The sequence below is a fragment of the Microtus pennsylvanicus genome, chromosome 6, assembly GCF_037038515.1.
Source record: "Microtus pennsylvanicus isolate mMicPen1 chromosome 6, mMicPen1.hap1, whole genome shotgun sequence".
Taxonomy (NCBI): domain Eukaryota; kingdom Metazoa; phylum Chordata; class Mammalia; order Rodentia; family Cricetidae; genus Microtus; species Microtus pennsylvanicus.
The window spans coordinates 77,223,636-77,249,529 of record NC_134584.1 but is presented as its reverse complement, the minus strand read 5'-3'; positions in this window follow the sequence as shown (position 1 = coordinate 77,249,529).

Genomic DNA, 25,894 nt, shown 5'->3' with positions numbered 1-25,894 from the left:
AGAAGGAAGGATATCAGACATCATACAACAGGCCATTCTCCTCAAATCACACCTCTGAGTTGTGAATGGAGGTAAGTGATGCTATTAGTTAGTACACTATCACTGTCTCTAGTTTAGAAATGAGAGCATGGCATCTCAGAGAGAATAGACACTTCATGGTCTATCAGAACAAACTAGGTGATCTGGTACCACCCTGAGGTTTTCTTCTGTATCATTTTTGGTTCTTTCTGCTAATTCATTTATTGTTTATGATTGTTGCATTTTTACACCCTCTGCCCACCTGTCACTTGTCTTTACTATTATGATGCCATTGTTCCTCCTAAGCTCATCACATCCCAGTTTTCATACACTGTGGAAGAAAGCAGAAAAAGGCAAATAGTAGCTCCCTGTTTCTTATTTATTGACAATAGTGTTGCCTACCTACATATTTTTGATAAGACACGAAAAGAAATCGAAAACTCTAAATATTTAAAATTATATATTGGCGCATTTCTCTCATATCTTTCAGATGTAAAAATTTACATTTTGCTCGGAAGTCTTATGTTTTCAAGATAAGTTGCATCCAGGACTATGGTAACGCACATCACTTTTGCATGAAAATTTCTAGTTAAGAAACATAAATTATATAATTTCAGATTAATTTTTACAACTATAATAATATTTTTATATTTAACTTGGCATTAGTTAGTAACCATAATGAGGGACTAAGAAGTCTTCCCATTTCAAGAAATGCCCAAATAAGGGGATAGCTTTAATTTTATTCATAATTTTCCAAACATTTTTCAGGGATGCCATCTTGTCACAAATTTAAATTTTATTATCTATTGTCCATATTCTGAGGCATGTATAAATTATCTCTCAAACTGTCAAAATATAGAAAGACCAGAAGAGGGCAGTCGATTTAAGAATCATGCCCTGTGAGCTGGAATCTTTTGTTCAGGGGTAGGGGTAGAGGATGTGCAGATTCCCTTGACTGAGCATACGACTCAGTTGGAATGGCCAGATCTCTATGGAAGGGATGTGCAACATGGAGGAAAGCAACAACATCTGAGCACTCTGGCCTAGAGGCAAAGATATTGGAGAGGAAATGAGGCCAAGCATGTCTTTTCCTGGTGAGACATCAAGGTAAAGAAGATGACCGGCATTTAAGTGAGAGAATGGCAGCCTCAGGAGGTGATAAAACATGGATTACAAAAGAACAGGCTGTTGGTCTTGGATACCAGCCTCGCTACTTATTGAATGTTTAGCCACGAGTCTGCTAGTTAACCTCTCAGCCTCTCTCTTTCTTAAACTGTAAAAATGAGGATGACAACAGCAGCTACTTAGTAGGGCTGGTAAGAAGATTAATTAATTAATACAGAGTTGTTAACATTTGTGATGATGATTTGGGATAGATGGGATGAAGAGAGGCTGTATGTCCTATATACCATATAATATTTAGCAACATCCCCATCAATTGTGACAAACAGATTCACCTGTGTATGTCTGTCTGTCTGCCTATTTCTCCCTCTATCTTCCCTCTATCAGTCTGCCTATGTATTTATCTACATATATATATGTATATATATATATATATATATGGCATAAAGTTGGTCTAGACATATGTTAATTGTTAATAAGTGAAAAAGATAAGTTGTTGGTTTTGCTCAGTCTGTGAATTCCATCCTTAATCAATCATTGTGACCTAGAGAATGACAGAGGGCTTCATCTCTGAGCCAAGGCTACACTGTCTCCTCCCTGCTGGCACCCATGCTCTTTCCTAGTTCTTTCCCACACTCTTTCTCGTCCATACAATACTTACTTGAAGCATCGTTTCATGACTGAATGATGTTTCCATCCCCCCCACCACCACATACACAAGCTCTGTAGAATCTAGTCTTCCCTGCTACTTAAGTATTGAGTCACTGTCTTCCATTCTTTGTTAACAACTCTAAAATTCCAAGCTCTAATGACTCATGAAGAAAATTATAACTCAATGGAAGACACTGGTTTATGGTTCAACACTATATGCTCCAGCAACTTTATCACATTGGTGATGTGAACCCATTTTCACCAAGCTGACATGTTTTCAACCTCCCTAGAAGTTTTCAGCCACCCAAAGAAGTTGTAGTGGGTGGTGGCAGCTCTTCAACATAATTTCTCACCGAATTTGCAGAGAGCGATAGTCTTTATACTGGCATACTTTTGAAAAATGAAACAATAGTGTGAGGCATTTCAAGTAAATATATAAAGATATTTCTAGAACTGTTTGTCATGTATCCAGGCTGCTCTCTATGCTTGAAAAAATAGCAATTGGCAAAAATTGTGTTCTAACTCTTGTACTCAGTAGAAGTAGTCTACTGGTATGAAGATACAGCTACACTACTTGTTTCATTATAAAAATATTTTAAATCACTACTTTAACTTTGGATATTGTGGATGGAATCTTGATTTATGACTGTTGTTAAGTCATACTATGACATTTCAAGTAAAAAATGCATATCTTGCATAGTACTCTTTCCCTAGCAAGGAAAAATATTCACTTTAAGTAGTGTGTGGCAAGTAATTGTGTAGAACTGATGTTATAGATAAAATAAGCAAATCAGTTATGCTGTGATTGATCAGAACTTGTCAGCCATGGAAGGCCTCATGGTGACTCAACCCTGGCATTCTCCGTGAGCCTCCATGGACTCATCATCACCAGTCTCATGCAGTTTAGTGACATCTGTTGAGGATATACGAGATGCCTAGCAGGCTTTTAACCACTTTATGAATATTACTAAATTTAAACTTCATAACTACTTAAAGGATTAACATTTCAGTATTTCTTTTGGAAAACTTTTAGCTCAAACACATTATCTATCTTTGTTTCATGTTATAAACTGTTAAGTTGTAGAAATTGTTTTAGATTAAGTATTTTAAAGGTGCCAAATGCCAGAGCATCAAAGACAAACATTAAAAAATTTCTTTTATGGGTTTGTTTTTTTTTTAAAACAGGGTTTCTCTATGTATCAGCCTTGGCTGTCCTGAAACTCTCTTTGTTGACCAGTCTGGCCTTAAACTCAACTCATGAGATCTGCCTGCTTCTGCCTCCTAATTGCTGGAATTAAAGGTGTGTACCACCACTGCCCAGAAAAATAAACTTTTTTTTGTACCAAGTTGACTTCTTATAATTATGACAGACACAGTGGTAATGTGTTTATATAAAAACAGACAATATGTCAAGAGTACATGGATATAATGATATACAAATATAATTGTATAATATAATCTATAAATTTATATAATTAAAATAAAAATTTACAGTAATATATTTTTTAATATATAGATAATCATAGCAGCAATTATAAAAACTTATCTTTCTCCGTATATAACTTTGTATGTAAGTATTTACATGTAGATTGGGGCTGTAATTCTCTGGTAGAAATGTGTTTAGCATACATTAAGTCCTGAATTCATTATCCAAAGGAAATAAATATATAATATACATATATATTATGTATGTGCATGCATATATGCAGTATATACGCATGAGTATATATACTTATATAAATTACTTATAGGTTGTATAGAAGCAAGCACAAAAATTTTACCAAGGTACCACTACCATGAAGACAGAAGGATAATTAAGATAGAAATAAGACTCAGCATCATTCATATATGGAAGCCAAATATTTGAGCACTTTCCTTGTGGAATTTACAAGAGAGCAAGCAGCATCAGAAAACAACAGCAACAAGGAAGACGAGGCCCAGGTCATTTAACCCTCCCTGCTCTGCTGTTCTCTCTCTCTTCTTCTTGACAACTGTGTAATTTATCCTCCTCTTGAAATGTTTCCCATGACCCATTTATAATTCTCTGCCTTCTAAGGGGTAAAAATCAGTGAAAGGTGAAAAATTGGAGGGGGAAATGGAGAGTATATGGGTTTATGAAATTCAAATAATAAAAAATAGATTATAAAATGACATGTTGAGAAGGGTGGAATTTATGATAGATTTGATTGATGGTATCCTTTTCATTTGTTGATCCACAAGGCATTTCTGTGTCTACACTGTCATTCTAGTTTACAACACACTTATAAGTTAGTAAAAATATTTTATTACTGTCGTTTATTGATTCTTTAAAGGTCCACTCATACATATGCCTGGCTACAGGGTCATTTGTATTTTACATCACCATGTTACCTTTATTAGATTCACAAGGCATTTTGAATAAGAGGAGAAATATAGGATATGGTATATGCTTGTAAAGAGAGTCAAAACTTTTCTATTGTCATGTGATGGCTGGCTTTGTCAGCTTGACACAATCTACAGTCACCTGGAGAGTATCTATGAAGGACTGTCTAGATAAGAACAGCCTGCAGACATGTATGTAAGAGATTTTCTATATTACAGAAATTGAGACGGGAATATCCTCCTACTGTGGGCAGCACCATTCACTAGGCAGGGAATCCTGCACTGTAGGAGGTGAGAAAGCAAATTAAGCCAAGCATGTTTGCATTAATCATCTTGCTGTTGTTGACTGTGGTTGAAATGTGACTATCTGCTTGGAGCTCCTGCCATATTAACTTCCCTGCAATGATGAACTATAAACTGGAATTATAAGCCAAATAAACCATTCTCTTCACCTCCCTACACATATACACACAGTAAGAATCACAAATCAATTTGTTCAGCTAAATTTACTTAAGACCATCAATGATTTAAGGAAGGGATAGATTGGGTGCTAACACTAGAACCAAGCTTAACTTGCAATTAGGATTATGTAGAGAGTGTAAAGATCATATTTACCAGCTAGCTCTCTGTGGTCTGATTAGGGCCAAGTAAGGAGTCACTTATTCTTATGTTTATTTTATATTTTTATTTTGTATTGTTTTATAGACAGGTACTAAGGCCAGGGTATTGATTGAAAGTATTTTTATTCTGGTAAACAGAAGAACACTGGACTTAAAAACACATTTGAATTGTCATTCTTAGCAGAATCAATTTCCTCTGGAAGCTAAAAAAGATGAAAAAATTCAGAAATGAATGTAACCAAAGGAGAAAAGGGGAAAATACAGACTTGCAAACCAATAACATTTATATTTCAATATTGCAGTTTGGAAACCCAATTAGGAACATCTAAATATCAGCTATATTAAATATTTCACTTCTGGTCACTTAACCCGCTGTTAATAAGTTCATTCAATATAAAGAAAAGGAAAGGAGAATGGCTTGCTAGATCCTAATAGTCTCTATGATAAAATGCATATAATATTGAATGAATATTCATGAATTCCTCTTTACTAATTATGACCCTACCTATACAGAGTAACTGGGTTAACATATAGCCATTTAGGTGTTATACCTTATACTTGGTGTTCTGTACCATATGAATTTTGAAAGCCATCAAAAGGTAGTCTGAATTAAGGATAGAAATAATTTAAAAAGACTTTCATTAATATATCTAGTTTTAGAATTTGAACTCCTGACTCAAGGAGAGTATAGCACTGAAAAATAATCTTTGCTCACCTTCAGTTGAAGACCGTTAATGTGCATCTGCTCCCATCAATTGATGACAATTAAAGTAGTCATCAATTTGATTACATGGGAAGGTCAGTTCAGGGACCTTCTCCACTATTGCTTAGGGTCTCAGCTGGGGTCATCTTGTGAATTCTTGAGAATGTCCCTAGTGACAGATTTCTTACTAGCCCCATAATGGTTCCCTCAATTAAGACATTTCTTTCCTTGCTCTTCTACTCTGTCCTCCCACCTCGACTATCCCCTTTCCTCAAGTTTTCCTCCCCCCTTCACCTCTCCTCCTCCCCTTCTGCCCTACCTTCTCTCTTCCCACACTCCCAATTTTCTCAGGACATCTTGTCTATTTCCCCTTCCTCAGGGGATCCATGTATATCCACAGCAAAACATTGTACTAAGCACCCAAAGTTTGGTTGAAGAGAGGGAGGAACGATAATATGAGCAAAGGGGTCAAGACCATGATGCGAATACCGCTGAAACAGCTTACCTGAGCTCATGGAAGCTCACTGATTCTGGACTGACAGTGAGGGACCCAGCATAGGACCAAACTAGGCCCTCTGAATGTGGGTGGTGTTTATATGGCTGGGGCAGTCTGTAGGGCCATTGGCCGAGGGACCAGGATTTATCCCTAGTGCTTGAACTGGTTTTTTAGGGCTCATTCTCTTTGTGGGGATACCTTGTTCAGCCTAGATATAATGGAGAGGGCCTTGGTCCTGCCTCAAAGTGATATGATAGACTTTGTTGATTCCCCATGGGAAGCATTACCTTTTCTGAGGAGTGGATGGGAGGGAGTGGGAACTGAGATTGGTATGTAAAATCAGAAAAGATTGTTGTTTGAAAAAATAAATAAATACATCTTAAAAAGAAAGTTATTGGTCACAATTTTATTTGAAATTCAACCGGTGGCATTACCAAATGGTTTAAATGTCTTACTTTTTCCCCCAATGATCTCATAGCTATCATCAAAACTAAATCTTATCATGTTACTTGGGAAAGAAGATGAAACTGACTGAGACTGGACCCTACTAAGAGAATGAAATAAACAAACAAAATGATCCTGAAGAATGTCGATATGAATAGAGAATGAGTGAGAAGACACAGGATGTCAGCTCTGCAGGAAGATGCATTCAGCTCTCCAGCAGTAGCTAAAAGCAAGGGGTGGCCTTGATGAGGAAAATAACTCTTAAAATAAGTCAACTATTTGTAAATTTGCTTCCTCTTGTTTGTTCATGATTCTGTCTTTCTGTATTAGGTTTTAGGTAAGGATGATGCCTTTTTCGTCTTGCTGTGTTTAATCATCTTTCTACATTTATTCATTTATAACATTCAACATGAAACAGTTTAAATAGTCAATAAATTTTACCTTGTATTTTTTACACTATTTCATGGGGCAGTGAAAACATATTGGACTCTTCGTCCCAAGTTCTAGACCAACAATTAGCCTTTCAGTTCACATCATTATTAACCAGTGTTCCAATGTGTCAGGTTTTTTTGGAATTCCTTGTGAGCATTTGAGAAAGACTGCTGAGAGTTATGCTTTTATTGGGGGAAAGCATCAGGAAGTAAAGTTTAGGGAAGTATCTTGTGACCCAGGTGGGTTAGCATATCCAATGGAAGTCTCAGGAAAATAGTCCAAAAAAGTCATCTGCTCTTGTAATAATCTAATTTAGTTATTTAATATTATATATTAAATAAATAGGTTATTTATTTTCCTACAGGATTTCACCCTGTAGCCTTCCCTGGCCTGGAACTCAGAATCCCCCAACCTGCTGAGTGCTGGGGTAAGTGTCTGGCTAACAACTGATTGAGTCATTTGTCTGGGCCATCCATACTAAAATCCTTGCATCCAACATATGTCTTTCCAGCTCTTACTGGTATTTTCCAAAACTGCATAAAATGCAAAGGTAGGGCAGATTTTTTTTTTTAACCAAAAGGATGAGAGTATACAGAGAATGTGTGGAAAGTTAACTGTTGGGGTCAAACTGAGGTCAATAGCTGAATTCTAAAAAGAAGTTATCAAATTTCATTAGTACACATGAAAAAGGAAAAGAAAGGGCACAGGAGTAAGGTAAGAGTGTAGACTGTGCTGGTCTCGGAGCTGCCTAGATGAAAGAAGTCCTACAGAGTGTTTCTGGACTGCTGTCTGTTTGGGGAGCCTTCCATAGACGTTAGTTTTTGAATACTAAAAAGGAACCCACTTCTTCTTGGAGGCTGAGGCTAAGAAAAACTCAGAGTGTTCTTCTCTAGTGGCTTGGGAGGTGAATTAAAAACCCCACTTCAGATGTAGACAGAAAATATCAAGCCCTTTTTTAAAATTATATTAGCAAAGCGTAGATAGCATGAGAATCTCTACTCAAGACAACTTTTAGAAACGTAGCAGTTAGAATACAGCTAAAGATCATAAGAATTTCTCCTATGCTTACAAATTTACTTTCATTAGGTCCAATCTGTTTCACTTAAAAGTGACTATAAATTAAACAAATTGAATGTGGTCACATTACTGTCAACTTCAAAGGCAACTTGAGGTACAAGGTTTATTAATGCATAAATGAAGATCGATACCTGGGGTACAAATATGGATTCTTGTTGCTCAGAATAACTATTCTCCAAAAAGAGTCTCAGAGCTCCCAAAATGGTACGTAAGGGTTCTCCAAATGGTTACTGAGGTATCTGGATTTACAGATTTAAAAAAGCAATAAAAAAGAAAGCTAGGTCACAGAAAAGTAGTTGAGAAGTACATAAGCTGGTAAGGAAGGCAGAAGCTCACAGCATTGCTCACTCGATGAAATGCATTCCATATAAAAATTGTAATGAGTGGTTATTTTCCTTGTTTTATTATCTTAATGGTGTCAGTGGGTCTACGAAGAATAAATCAACACATTTAAAGACTAAATTAAACAAGTTGTGAGGTTCTGAAACCAGGAAGAGTTTATTCTGTCTCACCCAATGTCCCAGGGACAGGAAGGGGTCAGCAGTCATTTTCTTAGTATATCTTAAATATAGTTCATGAGAAAAGAAAAAGTCTACAGAGAAATATTTTTTTAATCTTTAGGCAACTAAGTAACCTATACTTTTCAAATGCATACTTCATATGAGGCTATCCCAAACACTACCATTTATTACCTCTGTATGGATAAATAAATTTCTCAGTGAATAAGCCCTGAAGGTTACAAAACAACCAGGTTTCCCCATGATTTGCGTGATGCATAAGGCGATGCTAAGGCAAATGGCAAAGGATACAATACACTTAAGCATCAACACACTAATGTTCAATCACAGGTCAGGAAAGTCCTGAGCTGGGACCAAAAAATGTCCTGCAAAGACAGAGGACACATGACACAACGAAGAAAGTGTAATAGTCATGGAAATCACCAGAACCTCAGCATCAAGGGAATGAATTGGGTACTAATTTTTACTGGTTGAATATTACAAGCCTAACCTTGAGCCAGTAATGTCTCCTAGCCTAGCCTAGCCTATGACATAGTAACTAAAATAGTAATCATTGGAGCATCTCCCATTTCCTAGATGCCAAGTTAACTGTGCCTAGTCCCACTGACTCCTCACTGCAGCTCTTCTACCTGGCTTTGCCACATGAAGAATTCTAGTTTACGGAATATGAGTGCCTTATTGGTGGCTGTACAAAAACGACAAAAGGAAGGCTTTGCTCTTAAGTCCCTTTGAACTCAAAGTGACATTTATATGTAGTGTCTTCCTAAGAAGCCAAGAACTAGAGCCACAGGTGAGAGATGAGCCCAGCAGCTAGTGGAAAAGACAAAAATGATTCTTCAAAACAAACAAGATATACTTTAGCATAGATGATATTATCCTGCAGATTTTCTATACAACAGGTCAATGCCAGGCATCAATATTCTGCTTTATCTAGCATATGAATTTCAGTATCCTAATCAGCCATGATCATTTGCTTCCAGAAGGACTTAAGTGTGGAGACAACTCTAGAACATTTGCATTGGATTGATTCCCAGGAAACACATTCAACCTCACTTGTCATCCACAGCATGTATCTGCTGGATGTCTGGCCAGGTTTACAGCCCAACTCAGAATGTAGAAGAGCTTTGCTTTCCTCTGAGTTGTTTTTTTCCCCTGATTTTCATAGAGAACGAGCTCCTGCCTTTTGCTTTATTAGCACCACAACAACTGAGTGCATTGACCCAGATAAATATTGTCTGTCTGACATGCTTTAAGAATAATCAATATTCAAGACTTCACACTTCCTTCTCAGTGAGGGCATCAAAGAGTGGATCAAGCACAGTTCCAGGCAGTACTCTGTTCTCTCCACATCATTCTCATTTCTCTTTGGCCTCAACTGAAAAACTTTGTTTTCTGTGGTTTTGAAATTTGAGTAGTGCTTTGGTTAAACTAAGGTTAAAATTAGTTTGCATTTGCTGCCCACATAGCAACTGATGGCTGGCAAAGCATCCTGGGAGGATGCTCACAGTGAGAGGAGGCAGAGCAGAATATGCTGGAGCAAACTGGGGAGTGGAAAATATTCATGGTGATAATTTAAAAAATTATAGTTCATTCTATTTAAACCCATGAACACACATGTTCATAAATGTCTGAACGCTCATACACATGCATTTACACACTCACACGTACACACAATATTCTGTACAAACATAGAATAAAAGGGCTGGGAAGGTGAGGGTTACACTTACAGGGAAAATTGAAGGGAGAAGCAAATGCTGCATAAAAATTCTGGTGCTACTGGGAGCACCTGGGAACTCATGCACAAGGAGAAAGGAGGAGTGGGGCCGCTCTTCTCAGTAGCCCACTGCTGTCCCAGCTTTTCCATAAATGACAGCATGTCCGGATTTTAGCTTGTTCATCTGGGAGCATGACAGAAATGCTGTCTTTCCTCTCACAGTGTGAGATTTGTACTCCATTTCTTATACTCATGAGGATTTACAACTTAAGAAAAGTCAGTTTGCTTCCAGTTAACCTGCTTTGTCACCATTCAAAAGACCTTGCTTCCAAGGCCTTCATGTTGACTTAATGGAATCATTGAGCTTAAAAGAATAACACAAAGAACTGAAAATATAGAAAATGCCACCCAAAGTCATCTTTCTATGGCATGGCATTGTACATGGCTGGGGTAGCAACTGAGAATGTTTTGGTCTATGGAAGTGCTTAATGCTTTTTCTTGTTAGAGGGAATGTGCTTCATTTTGCTTAGAAATGAACGATAAGATACTAAAATGAGTTTATGACTTTTAAGCTCACAGAGCTGAAATGCACCAGAGAATCATGAAGGGAAGAAATCATCAGAGATTTTAAACTGTTCAGTGCACCTGATGGCAGAAGCCCAGTCAACATCAGCTGAATGAATTTTAATAGTCATTTTCACTTATGTGGGATTTGGGTATACTGAAGCTATTCATCAGGTAAGGGATCAAAAGATGTGGCTCTATGATTGTTACCTTGTTTATCATAAAGAAGCTGGGAAACAAATAGCACTTGACAAGGTTGCTTTTTCTTGCCACATCCACATGACACTGATCTCAACTAAAGCACTGTAGCTCACTATTGCAGAGTTTAAAATATTAACTATAACACACCATCACCACCAGTACTCTTTGTGGTTAATAATTTAACCAGCAAGTTTCAGTGCCCCCTGAAGTCCTTACATTTGTTATGCTGGTAAATTTAAAAGATCTAGTCTCTGAATGTTTGATAGAGAAAGAACCTCTGCTTCTTAACAGAAATACTAGCTAAGGAATGGTCAACCTATGTACAGAGGTCACCACTGGACTCAATAGTGTGCCCTTACTGTCAGGTGAAAATAAATTAAAGCTGCTGTTACATGCTGCAAATGGATACAGCATGTAGGTGACGTGAGAAAGAAGGCTGAGTTTGTCAAAATAATGTGATATATCATGTTTAAGTAAACTTCAAGCCAGTAACATTTTCAAGTTTACCGGAAGGCTCTTCATGCTACAAATGGTGAATACTGGGACCTTGGAGAAAGAAGGGGAAATAATTTTCTTCAGCCCTTATGCTAATCAGATTTCTGTAACAATAACAAATTACCAGATAGTGAACTCCTGGTTTTGAAGGAGCCATCAGTCCATTTTGATTGGCCCTCTTGTTTCAGGCCTGTGAGTAAGCACAACATTATAACAGATATGTGTGGTTGAGAAATCCTGTTCATTCCATGGCCCGGAAAAAAAAAAGAAAAAGAGAAAAAAGTGAAGACACTAGGATCCAAATATTCTCTTTCAAGGCGTGCTACCAATAATCAGCAGGCTTCCTACTAGACCCCACCTCTAAAGGTTGCTACCATCTCTCAAGAGTGCTAAACTAGGGTCCTTAACACTTAAGGTCCAAACCATAGAAACAATGTGTTCAGACATTCCTATAGCATGGATAGGTAGTTTTGCCTTTGTCATGTTGTAAGATAGAGCAGCAATGTTGGAGCTTAAAGTCATTATTAATAAGTGCAGTTCAAAGCAGCAGTAGTTCAGTAGCTTGGAGGATAGACTAGCATACAATTTATACATTAATTATTATTGCATTCATCTCTTTTAAAAAATCTTAACAACAAACAAGATAGATACAGTTGAAAACTTTTGTTTATATCTAACAAAAACTGTACCCATAATTCAAAACTGGTTTTCTTATTCAAAGATCTTATCAAAAATTCTATTTCTTCAAACCTCTTCATACTTTTGGTTGCAGTGTGGCTTTTAAACTTATGAAACATCAGGGTTTTGTTCCAGAAAGGAGGAGGAGGATGGTAAAATAGCAAAGGAGAGAGAGGGACAGTGTCCTCCTTGTGGGCTGTTAATTCTTCACAAGAGAAGGAAAAATGGTACCTTCACTTTTAGAATTAGAAACCCATGGGACCTCTCCCTGATTGGACTATGCCACAGATATGTAGCCTATAGTGGAGAAATAACCCGAGGAATTAAAGATATAACAAATGTTTATTATATGCAGTAAATAAAAAAATAAGTAAGCTGAAATTGGTGTTGAATTAAATGAAAATAAAGATGGAGAAGTCTAACTTGGAGAAGATCAAAGTCTGGTCCATCAAGGTCTATACATAATCTATAATTCCGTGAAGACATAACATTCTCACTCTGACACAGAAAAAACATGAACTGGATCAAGTGCTCCTCAGATAGGTAATAACAACAACACTGTACTAAAGAGATGTCAGAAGGACCAACAGCATCTTTTTTTATAATTTAGAAATGCTTTTCCCTCCCAGACTTATCTACACATCCTGAGCTGTTCTTCTGGGGCATTCAAATCACATGGCATGGGTGCTCCATAAAATGCTATGAAATTCAAGAGACAGTAGAAGTTCTACTTTGAACATCATTCAATGACATCATTCAGTGAAGATGTCTAAAAGCCTACGGTAGCATTGTTGATCTAGAAACTGAAAAGATCAGTCTACTACATTTGCAGAAACAAAAGTACTTCTCACCATAGAATTGGATGCAGAAGATTGCAGGGCTAATTTGTGCATATTCCTTCATGCGGGAAAACCTTTACTTTATTTATATGTGGGGAGAGACAGTTGAGTTGCAAACAATCAGAGAATTTATAAAATAGTGGTTTCCGCCACTGTCAAACATTGTTGACTGTCAAACATTCTACTTTCTCAAATCTCCTTTGGTAAGCAACACAGAGTTTCCTTGAATATTGTTAGAAATGCAGATACTGGTTCTGCAGATAAACTGGGTCATAATATAGGGAATAGCCACGTCAGAGACCACTAAGTTCTGAATTCAGGTATGAATTTAAAGAGGGACTCCCAAGGAAGAAGAATTGGTCATCCCATTGGAGTAAGTATAATTCTGAACTTAGAACTACTGAAAAGAAACGTACACAAGAAAAAGTTTTTTGACCTTACCCATTTACCTAAAGACAACATGGCTCTTCAAGGTGGGTTCTATTTCGCATTCTACCAGGAAGGACAGGAGTTAAACAGCAGCAGAAGATCTGGGCCCTAATTTACCTAAAGATGCCACTACAGGAGCCCAGCTAACAAAACAAGTCTTTCCTCATCACCTGTGTGTAGCTATGCTTGCCTTCACAATTCACCAGCTCAGAAGCTCAGAACCTCTTTGTTTTGTCTCTTTTCTTCATCAAACATGGAGTTTATTTATTTGATAAGATTCTACATATACCTTGGTCTAGTCATGCCTTTGATTTACTTGTCTCTGAGTATGTGTGTCTGTTAATAAAACATTCTTATTTTTTAAAATAATATATTTTTATTTTATGTGCATTTCATTCTATGTCTGTGCAAAGGTCAGGTCCCCTGAAATTTGTATTACAGAGAGTTGTAAGTTGCCATGTAGACTCTGGGAATTGAATCAGGGTCCTCTGAAACAGCAGTCAGTGCTCTTAACCACTGAGCCATCTCTCCAGCCACTCAAAACTCTGTTCTTGTCTTTTGTAAGGAAAGGAATTCTCTTTCTCTACAGGGTCTCCAGTTTGTGGAAGTAACCACGTTAATATTGTACACAAAATTTGCTTTAGTCTCTCTAAAGATTCCACGAAATGAAATACTGCCACTATATTAGATACATGTTATGTTATCAACACGGTTCCCCCTTCTGTTCAAATACTTCATGTGCCAGGTATTTTTTTCTAGTTGGGTCACTGAAAAAGGTGAGCCTGTGAGTCTGTGTACATGTCCTGACCATGTAAATAGCAGAATAGGAAAAAATATAGTATATTATTTGATTTTTATTACTTTGTACTCCTTATCGATAAAGATCATAGGTTTTGAAAGTAACCTTAAGTTAAAGGAGCTGAGGGAATGATTACATGCTGCTAAAATCACAGTATGTTAGACACTGATAAAATAGCTTTGAACATTCTGTAAAGGAGGCTTAGTTTTCTGCTCATTCCCACTTTGTAGGTAATAGAAAATGGAACAAAATGTCAATAACAATTATGCTGAACTATAGCAGAGAAAGGCAACATATCATTATCCATCTGCAATCAAATTATCATTTGGGAAGACTTCTACAATGGGGCATATGTACATCTTTCTGTTCATTCTATTCATGGACAAGAAGTCTTATGCATTCTTAACTATGTGGAATTTGCTATCAACAAGCTTTTTCTGATTAAGCAAATAATTTCATGTGCTTTAAATATTAAGTGGTAATTTTAGAAGATTTAATATTCTTTGTCTTAGTAATGAAATAGCCCCATGGCCTTCTATCTGACAAGATACACTTGGATTATTTCATTCTTGGATTGGTTCTGTTCCCTACATTAGTGTCTTAAACTTCTTAACAATTATTTCTTTTGCTTATACAGAGGAGTTTGGATTTCATGCCAATTTTAAGGAAAACCAAATAAAAGTTTGACGTGGTAGCAGTGTGAAGGAGGGTGAAACTTGAACCTAGTAGAAGAACAATTGCTTAAATGCCACAAACTATGGAAGAGACGGGATATACAATTCAGATATACTAAGAATGTTCTAGTACCTCACCTGTCTTCCATTTCTAATAGTATGACAGGTTGAGTACCACAAGCTGATGTGATGAAAAGATATCTAAAAATTACATCAAAATTTTAAATATAATATATAGATGAGACAACAAAAGATTGAAATAAACAGAGGTCAAAATGAAGCAAGAATAGGAATTTTGGGAGGTGAGTCATGCCTAATTCATGCCAATGATGTCTGTGAGAAGCCCAGGTAGAAATTAGTTGCTTACAAAAGATTGATTTTAGTGGGCAGGACAAAGGAATCATTTTGCATAAAGGCTGTTGACGGTATCTGCTACATAAAGATGGCTGACAGTGTCTACTCCATCAAGCTGGATCTGACACTGTTCTGTAGGTTATAATCTCCTCCGTCAGGGGCCAATAAAGAATCCCCCAAACTTGACCTTGTTTCCAGAAGGTATTATAATATATCCCTTTCTTAATGAACAGTGTGCAACAATTGCATACAAACTCAGGGGTAGGGACCCCAGATTCACCATGTATTTTCCTAAAACAGGAGGAGGCATACTTACATTCTTTGTAGGAAACAACTTCAAACTTGGTATCAAAGAACTCTCACAAAAAGTTCTAAGGAACACAAGTTTAGAGCTAGAAATCATTAAACAATTCAAGGAAGTATGCTCCACGGGAGAGGGCAAGCAAACACTGTAGAAAGTGGCGTCAGGTGTAGAATGCCTCAATTCCATGCAAGTGAGAAACAGAAATTAGTGAATAAAAATCAAGTCTAAATACTTAAATAAAAATAATAACAAATGAAAAAATTAAAAACAATTGTCAGGAAGTTTGTGTATAAAAACAGTCATTGTAATTTTAAACTCAATAGATAATTACATATTCAACTGAGATAAAAAATGTATTAAGGAATTGGGCAAGGTTCAAAGTTGTCTGCAAAATAACAAGAAAGATGTAAGTATTGGCTGCCAAAAATAACTGTGAAGATCATAGAAAAATGCTACTGTTCAGAAAATCCTCCTCATTTATAGGAAGATGCAAAGCAGTGAATAAAATAAGAGGGTGGAGAAAAACTCAGGAAGTAATTATAGCAACACAAGTGGTAGAAATTAGTCACTTAAAAAAGGATTGACAATTAGGCTTTGATAGATTTTAAATATCGAGCAGTTGTAGATAAAATGTAGAAAGATTATAAGAAGAAAACGCCAGAAGAAAATAATCATATAAACAATAGAAAAATAATAGAAACAAATATAAACATTTGACAGTAAAAATATCATCATATAATGAATTTAATATCAGAAAGACATAAAGATATAAAGTTAATTAGTGAAAAATATAAAATGTCAAAAATATTTCAAGTTGGATGCTCCACTTCAGAGGGTTATATATCTTCGTAAGAATTGTTCCATTAGACACAAAACATATGATCACGTGGAAAAAATACTATTTAATAGTTGATGTTATTGACAGTTTTAGAAAAAAATAACATACAGGGCCAGCAAGGTGGTTCAGCAGTTGAAGATGCTTGCTGAAAAATCAAATGAGTTGAGTTCCACATTTCGGATACACTGTGGCACACAGTAGACATTCTAATTCCAAATGGAAGGACAGGAGGAAAATAATGAACCAATGCCATGTGGGCAAACACCACGCCCTGTGTCTTGAGTCTAGCATCAGAGACTGCACTGGCTTCGTCTGGGTTCCTGTGGCCTCTGCTAGCCCAGCCCTTACAGTTCTACCTGTGTTACACATGGCCTCTTCCTCGAGCAGACTTGGCAAGTGCTTGCAGCTTTCCTCATCAAATGTTTCTGCTTCTGGCACCTCTGAAATCCTGGGATCTCTACTGCAACTCGGGTGTCATATTCAAAGCTTCACACAGCCCTCTCCAGAGCTTAGTCCAGGGAATTTGACCGTGCTGGGCATTGTCTGACCTCTGCGGATTTCTGGAATCTTGGTGCAAGCCCATATTAACCTACAACATGCCTGCAAACAAGCAACATGTAGGCACTGCTGCCAATTCTTCTTCCTGGATCCATTTTACCAAAATTGTGGTAGCCCCTTCAGTGCCTGCCAGCTGAATCTTGGCAAACAGAAGAAGGTCTACCAATGTGAATCAATATGGCCAGAGCAGGCCACAGGTAAGCTACTTAAAAGCTTCCAGTCTACTATGAAGAGGGCAGTCGAGAAGGAGATTACTGTGGGTTTTTGTTTGCTTGTTTTATTTTTCATTTTTAATTAACTAAAGAATTAATGGCACATATCTATTGTTCATATTTACAAGCTGCCATGTGGCATCTCAACACATGTATACTATGCGTAATGAGCAGAACAGGGAGATTAGCATACCTATTGCCTCAGATTGTAATCATTTCTTCAGGCTGATATTCAACATTTGTCTGCTAGCTATTTTGAAGAGTAAAATTAACTGTGCTCCACTGCGCTGTATAGAGTGTGAGAATTTTCTTCATCAGTCCTGCTGCACCCTGGGCCTGCTGACCATCTTCTTCCTATACCCCACCGCAACCCATCTTCCTGGCTTCTGGTGCCTACTGTTCTACTGTACTTCCATGGAGCCGTCTTACTTCCCTGTAAGTGAGAAGATAGCCTAGTTGTCCTCTATGCTTGACTCAGTTCTTTGTATTTGAACAAGGTGTCTCAGTGGCTCACCACCAGAGATCTGGCCTTTCCGTGGAATCTGAATTTTAATCTGAGATTTCTTTCTATCATTTAGAGAGGCTGGAAATAATAAACTTTTATGTTTGAGTCTGACAGTGCCTAGATCATTTCGATTTTATAAATATTGCTCAAAATTCAATAATTTATTTTACTCACACCCTTTCTTTTTGATTTTACAGGAAGCAGCCAAGGAGAGTCTACAATAATTTAGCTCAAAATATCCTGAGTTAAGAAACCAAATTCAGTACTGGAGAAACTGCTCAGTGGTACAGCACGTTTGGTAACAAATCCCAGAACTTTCATCAAAAGACAGGTAGTGTTATAGAAGGGCACAGACACCTGTTTGAAATTCCAGAGCATGGTGCATAGGAACAGGATCTTCAAGAAAAACTGGCTATCTAGCTGATCCGGAAAGTTCTAGTTTCAGTAAGATATCATACCTCAGTAAGTTAAGAGAATGACTGAGGAATACATATATGAACATGTACACACACACACACACACACACACACACACACACACACACACCAGGTACACTTGCAGAGAAAAAAGAAAGAAAGCAAATTCAAAATTCCATTCCTATTTCCACACTGAAACAAGTGACAAAAGGAGCTAGAATTTCCAACACTGGACCCAAAGTCTCAGCTTTCCACACATTGCTGTACTTTATCTTAAACCTTTTCCAAAGCACTGCGAAGTCTTTTAGGATTTTGTTCCAACATGCTCTTCAGCCCTGAGGCTTTTCTCATTTTCTTGAGCTATCCACCCCCGAGGTCAGTTCAAAGGTTTGTAAGTTCAAGGTAAAGCAGGAAACTGATTCGTACACCAAATTCTGCATCAGCTATATATTTCTGGACAGGAAAGCACTTCCCTAACGACTACAGAAGCAGTTAAAATTGGCTTTATTCACAAATCCAAATATTTGACAGGACTCGGTGCAGGCAGTTCACCTGTCATTACTCTGCTGGAGACAGGAAATCTAAGACTGTTCCCGCTGGAAAGCCAGTGCTGTCTGCTGCTTCCCAAACGATGGTGAAATTTTCCTGGTATTTAAAGAATCGGAAGCATAAGCTGGCCTTTCCCTCAAAGCACAGTTCTAGAAACTGACACAGCTTGTTTCGTGGGTTGAGTATTCATGGGGTAAAGAGCTGTGGAGACAGAGCAGGCACTCAGACCTCAAAAGAATTGTTATAGGAATTTGAATTCATAATTACTTCTTTCAGTCTTTAATTGTCAAATATTCATACATTTCTTTTTAATCTTCACTTTATCAATTTCCTCATTTCACGCTCCTCTTTAATTCAGTTCTCTAGTTTTTACTAATTCTCAACTACACTGGAAAATATCCTTTACCTTAATTAGCAATTACCTTCATGTATATTTTAAATATAACTTCATGATTTTATTGTCTTCTAAAGTTATTTTCATTTTTTGTTAGAAATAGTTATTTTCTCATACAATATATTCTGATTATGGTTGTCCCTTCTCCAACTTCTCCCAGATCCTCCTTATACCCCTACCCACTCAGATCCTTATCATTTCTCCCTATCCCTTTCCTCCTCTTAGCCGTCCCATGTACCTCTCCCTTTTCGTTAACTGATAACCATAAGGATTCAGAAGTGTCACACACATTTGTGGTAACCAACAGCTCTCCAATAAGACTTAAGATCCACTCAGCAAGAGGGAAACTGAGCTAGCTATGCGGAGGATGAGAACGCACAACTGCCTGCCTCTTACTAAACCAGAAGAACCCCTAACTGCATTCTAAATATTTGTTCTCATACCCACAGATTTCATTGTTCTTAGAACAAAATCAGCTTAGGATTGGCTTTCATGGCCCTTTTTGTTTTTATAACTTTTGACGTCATAAGGTTTCCATTTCACATTGTTCTCTCAGATCTGCAGTTGGATCAATGCGGTCAAGCCTCAGAAAATCTTCCTTGTAGTTGCAGGATGTTGTGGAATGTAGGCTTAGTCTTCCCACCATAGCCAATCTATTTCCTGCATAATGCGGCTTCTCTTGGTTGTCCAGAGCATCCCCACCCTTATTCTACCATGTCACTATGTGGGCTAGTGCTTGCTGCATGCCTTGCAGAAAAGCTACTGGGTTTAAAATGGTCACCATATTTGCCTGAGCACTATCACCAAAGAAAAAGCTTGGACCAGAAACAGGAGTATATTCTGTGTGTAGTTTTGACTCTTTGGTTGGGGTCTCAGCCATGCTGCTAAATTCATTTGTTCTTAACAACTTTCTTTTCTGATGTTGTGAGTGATTCCTAGTTGCTTTGGCTTCTTTCTTCTCATCTTTCTAAAGAGTCATTCTCTTTGTAATTTTGACTTTGGTTCAAGGCTGTTAGAGGTTTGTTACATAAAAGGATTGATTCTTCTAGTTTTAAACTTTGAAATACTCTTTTAAATATCTACCTTTCATTTTAGAAGTGGATAATTACTTGTGAAATATTTTAATTAATTCATAATTTATTTTGTGGTTACCACCATGGTATCACTTAAATTTTCTCTTCTTTCTCCTTCATAACTCTTTTTCTCCTTCTTTGGCTGATAAATGATACCAAAGCCTGTTGTCTGAGGTTTCTGTCCTGCCTGGTTCCTGCAATTGTTAAGTCCCAAAGAAATCACACGAAGATTTACATTAGTTATAAACTGATTGGACCATTAGCTCAGGCTTCTTATTAACTCTTATAAATTATATTAGCCCATTATTCTTGTCTATGCTAGCCACAAGGCTCAGTATTTTATTCAGCAAGGTAGTCACATCTTACTTCTTCTGTGGCGGGGTCACAACTGCAGACTAGGACTTCCTTCTTCCCAGAATTCTCCTGTTTTTATTGACGCACATCTTCTTCCTGTCTGGTTGTCCCATCTATACTTCCTGCCTGGCTACTGGCCAACCAGCATTTTTTTAAAAATACAATTGACAGGGTACAAACCTTTGTCCCACAGCAAAAGCCCTTCAAGGTTTATACAGGTATAGAGCAGAGTAAAGTCAAGTTAGAAAACTTAGTTTTAGTTACTCTAACTTTAAGCTTTACCAAACATTATTTTCAACCTGGCTTCTGAAAGACAGACTGATATTTAATAATTCCATTGTCTATTCAAGTTGTCAAATTATTTTTGTTTGTGTGCTAGCTAAGCAGTATAATTTAATTATATCCTCCAAATTGTCATGGATAGCTTTGATTAAATTCTAATGCCTGTGACTTAAGAATTGCTGTCTTTAAACAATAGAGGTTAACGCATATTAGTGATTCTTTAGGACTGGTTCTCACTGCTACAGCCTAGGAGGCTCACAGACCAGCAAGTAGCTTATGTCTTGAGTATTCAATAAGAACTTTTAAATCTATTGAAGTTATCTTGGGTTTAGGGGCTTCATTCATAAAAGAAGAGATACATATATTCTCCCTTTATTTTAAAAAATATTTGTTTGTTCATTTATTTTCCTACAATGACCACTTAAACAAATATATTCTCTGATGACAAATGTCACAGGATAAAAATACAGCAAATTATCCAGAAAAAAAAATATGTTTGCTTCAATCTTTAACAGATTCTTTGTTTCTAAAATACATTATTCTTAACTGAAAGTAAAAGTTTAAAATCCAATTATTGGAAGGAAAAAGGTAAAATATATCAATCTACCTACTGCCTTTAAGAAGAAACAGTTTTAACCATGAAGTGAAGTGATGTGTTCACTTATTTCTGTGAGTCACTTAGAATAGTTACAACTTGCAGATCATTCACCATGTTTTCATTGTAAAAAGCAGCCTGGTGTTGTGAGAGACAATCATCAGACCCTAACCCTGTAGACCCTCACCTCAATGCTATTAGAGGTTAGTTTGTCATATAAAAGGATTAATTCTCTCTGGTTTTAAGTTTAAAATATGCTTTTAAATTTCCACCTTTTATTTTAAAAGTGGATAATTACATGTGGAGTGTTTTTATTTATTCATGGATTATTTTGTGTTAACTACAAAGGTGTCACTTAAATTTTTCATTTTTGTCCTTCATTTTGATTTTCATGTCAGAAAATTAAAGAGACTGTGAAATAACAATTAATACCACACAAATAACATTGCTGTTGTATTACAAGGCTTTCCTTGTTTGCCATAATAAGATACATATTCAAGCTGGGTGTAGTGGCATATGTCTTTATTCCTAGTACTTGAGGGGCAGAGGCAGGTGCATCTCTAAGTCTGAGGCCATCCAGGTCTACAAAGCAAGTTCCAGGATAGCAGGATAGTCAGGACTGCACAGAAAAACACTGTTAAAAATAAACAAACACATTTACTCAAATGTTCCCTAAATAAAATATTTATATATTAACACAATTCCCATGTGTCATTAATAATTTGTCATTTGTTCCATGAGCAGGTCATTCTTTATTGAAAGACCAGAACATTTTGAAGTATTTAAATAGACTAAAATAAATGCTAAACTTTTACCTAAAGTAAAAGGGTTTTACAGAGAGACAAATGAACTGCATAAATAGAAAGGTAAGAGAGAGTAAATAAACAAAGAATATATATATGTATATATATACATATATAAAGATTATAGATTGACAATAGATGATACACAAACAATAGATAGATTAAAGAATGATGATAGACATATTTTACATGATAAATAAACAGATGATAGATAAATAAGCATTTATTAGAAAATTTGTCTCAAGGAAAGCCCTACAATAAGCTATCTCTATGCTTTAGATCACTGGATGCTGGCATCATGGCTCAGTCCAAAGTCAAGGGACACTAGTGACCTCCTCAAGTCAAAAGTGACCATCTTTGACTTTTAGTGCCTAAGAATAGGAGAGAACATACCAGCTCCCAGAGAAAGATCAGCACCGCATTGCACTCTTGCTTTTGTTCTGTATGGGGCTTGTTGATCTGAAGGTGCCCAGCTAAGCTGAGAACAGAGCTACATCACCCAAACTATAGGGTTTACCCACATACTCCACAGAAACTCAATCATATATTGATCCCATAATAATACTCTACTACATTATTAGTCATTCTGCTGTCTAATCGAGTTGCCACCTAAAGTTAACAGCATTTTCAAAGCTGGTCTGTTTTCTGCATTCGGTTAACCTCCAAGAAAATGGAAATGTACATCTTCTTTAAAAGTCTATCCAAAATTAATATAGAAAATTCATTTTCAAGCATAGATAATAATAATATAAATATAATTAGGCAAAAATTACTCATAAGAAAATGACATAACTGCCCCCTTTCCAGAGTTAGATATGTTTTATTAGCCCAAAGCCTAACTTATGCTACTGTTCTGTTTTGAATTACATTATGTGGTCAAAGCAATTCACAGCTAGTCCCTCAATCATAGAAGGCTATTTGAACAGTATCTTTAAGTAGTAGCTTCAGAGACAAAGCTTAAATTTTTGAAATCTGGCCATTTCTTCTCTCTCTCTCTCTCTCTCTCTCTCTCTCTCTCTCTCTCTCTCTCTCTCTCTCTCTCTCTCTCCCTCTCCTTTCTTATTTTGAATTTTGGTTTTAAAATTTTTAATTAATTAATTTTGAAAAAAACTATCTTTTCTCGTTTTACATATCAATCCCAGTTCCCACTCCCTCCCTTCCTCCTGTTTTCTTTATCTTCTCCCCTACACCCATCCACTCCTCAGAGAGGGTAAAGCTTCCCATGGGAGGTCAACAAAGTCTAGTACATTGCTTTGAGCAGGACCAAGGCCCTTCCCACTATATCTAAGTAGAGCAAGGTAATCCTCTGAAGGAAATGGCTTCCAAAATACTATATGAACAATAGGAATAAATCCTGGTTTCACTGCCAGTGGCCCCATAATCTGCCCTAGCTATAAAACTGTCACCCACATTCAGAGGGCTTAGTTTAGTCCTATGCTGGTTCCTCTACAGTCAATTCACAGTTAGTGAGCTCCCATTAGCTCAGGTAAGTTGTTTCAGTGGGTGTCCCCATCATGGTCTTGACATCTTTGCTCAAAGTATCCCCTCCCTCTCTTCAATTGGACTTTGAGAGCTGAGTCAAGTGTTCCGCTGTGGATCTCTCCATCTGCTTTCATCAGTTGCTGATAACATTTAAGACAGTCATTAATCTGACTACAGGGTAAGGTCAGTTCCGGTACCCTCTCCACAACTGCTTAGGGTCTTAGCTGGGGTCATCCTCTGGATTCCTGGGAATTTCTCTAGTGACAGGTTTCTTGCTAGCCCCATAAATGGCTCCCACAATCAAGATATCTCTTTCTTGTTCTCTCTCTGTCCTTCCCCCATCTTGACCATTGACCATCTCATTCCCTCAAGCTTTCCTAGTTTTTCCCCTTTTCCCTTCATCCTCCCGTTCCATCCTTTATCCCCCAACCCCTGCACCCCCAATGTTCTCAGGAGATCTTATGTATTTCCCTTCCTAGGTGGATCCCAGTATGTTTCTTGTAGGGTTCTTCTTGTTTCCTAACTTCTCTTGGGTTGTGGATTGTAGTCTGGCTATTCTTTGCTTTATGTCACTCATCCACTTATGAGTGAGTACATAGCATACTGGTCTTTCTGGGTCTGGAATACCTCACTCAGAATTTTTTTTAGTTCCATCCATTTGTATGCAAATTTGAAGATGTCTTTTTCCACCCTCTGAATAATGCTCCATTGTATAAATGTACCACATTTTCTTTATCCATTCTTCAGTTGAGGAGCATCTAGGTTGTTTCCAGCTTCTGGCTTTTAGAAATAATGCTGCTATGAACATAGTTGGGCAAGTGTCCATGTGGTATGATTGAGCATCCTATGGGTATATGCCCAAGAATGGTATTGCTGGGTCTTGAGGGAGGTTGATTCCCAATTTTCTGAAAAACTACCATATACATCCCATATTCCACCCCCACCCAACTAGGTCCTGGGGACATGGAAACAGTCTCCCTACACCTGCAGCCATCCCTCAAAACATCTCTGACCACTGTAACTTTCGCTCTGGCTGCACCCGGAGAGATGATTGTCTGGATTCAAGGCTAGACGGCCTAGCTTTCTGGACCCAAGACCCAGAGGCACATCCTGTGCCCTACCCATACCAGGTGAAGCCTGAAGACCTAGGAGCAGCCCCTGTACACTGCAGCCAGCCCCACTGCATCTCTGACTATGTGACCTTGACCCTGACTTCCCTTGGAGAGGTCAGTGTCTGGGTTCACAGCAGAAGGGCCCAGCTTTCTGGACCTTAGCCCCAGCAGGTACATCCCAGGCCCCAACCCACCCAGCTAGGCCCCAGGAACCTTGGAACTGTTTTCCCACCCCCCATCCCCCACCACATCTCTGACCACCTTACCACCTGAGCCTGGGCCCTGGCTGCCCCTGTAGAGGTGAGTGTCTGGGTTTGCTGCTGGAGGGCCCAGTTATCTGAATCTTAGCCCCTGGAGTAACATTCCATGCCCTACTGCTAACCCCCAAACCCATAGACCCAGGAGTAGTCTCCCCACACCTGCAATCATCCCCCACTGACCCTGCAACCACTGGAGCTTTGGCCCTGACTGCACCTGGAGAAGAACCTCCAGAACCACATAAGCAACTACCAGTGGGATGGCTTGCCTGCACCAGAAGGAAGAGTGACCGTCTGAAGTAAAGGCTCCACCTGGGCTCGGTGGAAGAGGAAATGGGTAGGCGCCAATGCAATAATACATTCAACAACCTAAAGAGCAATATGGCCACACCTGAACCTAGTGGTCCTACAAAAGGAAGGCCTGAACATCCTAACCCAGAAGAAGCAGAAGAAAGTGTCCTTAACTATAACTTTATATAGATGGTAGAGACTCATAAAAAGAATATGAAAAATTACCTTAAAGAAATGGAGGAAAAGATAAACAAAAAATTAGAAGGAATCAACAAATTTCTTAAAGCCAAGAAAACCAAGACAAAAAGAAACAGATGAAGTAAAGAGTTCAACACTTGAAAATTGAAATAGAGTAAATAAAGAAAACACAAACCAAGGGAATTCTGGAAATGGAAAATCTGGTAAATGAACAGGAACTACAAATGCAAGCATAATGAACAGATTACAAGAGATGGAAGAGAGAATCTCAGGAGTTGAAGATACAATAGAAGAAATAGATTCACCTGTCAAAGAAAATGTTAAATCCAACAAATCCTTAACACAAAACATCCAAGAAATCTGGAACACCATGAAAAGACCAAACCTAAGAATAACAGAGATAGAAGGAGAGGAACTCCAGCTCAAAGGCACAGAAAATATATTCAACAAAATCATAAAAGAAAACTTTCTCAAGCTAAAAA